This window comes from Cryptotermes secundus, unplaced genomic scaffold (assembly GCF_002891405.2).
Source record: "Cryptotermes secundus unplaced genomic scaffold, Csec_1.0 scaffold779, whole genome shotgun sequence".
NCBI lineage: Eukaryota > Metazoa > Arthropoda > Insecta > Blattodea > Kalotermitidae > Cryptotermes > Cryptotermes secundus.
This window is the reverse complement of record NW_019737096.1, coordinates 2,139,381-2,140,361: the sequence shown is the minus strand read 5'-3', so window position 1 is coordinate 2,140,361 and position 981 is coordinate 2,139,381.

The following is a 981-nucleotide window of genomic DNA, read 5'->3' as shown; positions in this document are numbered from 1 at the left end:
GACAAGGTTGCGCTGGGGCAGGTTTTCTCCCAGTACATCTGTTTCCCCTGCCAATCTTCATTCCACCAATTGCTCCACAAGCACCCTCACCTATCAACTGGGGCTGGTACAATAGGCCAGAAGTGGCCGCAGTACAAGGGAATAGTCCCACCCCACTAACAATAGAAAAGAAGGAATCCCGAACAAAAATCATGAAGTCCGCTTTCCTATTGCGTAAATTTTCCGTCTTACAGGTTTATTATTATGACTGCTGTTTTTAATGTATTTTGTAAAGAATACATTACTTAAGCAGAGGCTCTCTTTGCGTTAAATTTATCGGATATAACCACAAAGATCTGCTCCGCCGCCATTTGTATTTAGTATTTAGCACTTCATGTCTAGATGGTTCCAATGGTGTCTCATATTCGAGACTGAGTTGCTAGAACTTGCACTTTTAAAATACGAGACGATGGACATAGGAAAAATGAATAATGCAAGTGCCTAATTATATTATGGTGTTGACACCCAGAATATTGAAGAGAGAGAGGCGCTCCCCGACTCCCATATTCGTGAGAGAGCAAAATACGGCCATGAGTTCGGTAGGGCTCGGAACCAAGAAACACTGTGTTGGCGAGGACCAGCGGCAATTTATTCGACCGGACAACGAATGTTGGTAAATTTAATTATGTTGGCATAGCTGTAGCGTTATAATTCAATAATAATCAGTCTGCTAGCTGATCGTGAATTCGAAACCATCAATGGCGATCACTCACTAAAGAATACAATATGTATTATACTACGTACTCGTATGCATGCTCGTTACGAAGCTGACAGACAGAAGTCTGACCAGAATGGATTATAACGGAAACTAGACAAAATGTGCGTTTCAAACCAGTTCCACAGTTTTATGCTCTTACTACCTAATATTACACTACAAAATGTCAAGGTCATGAAACGCTGCTGAGTATCAAAGTCACACGAAAGTCAGGAAAAGAACAGTGA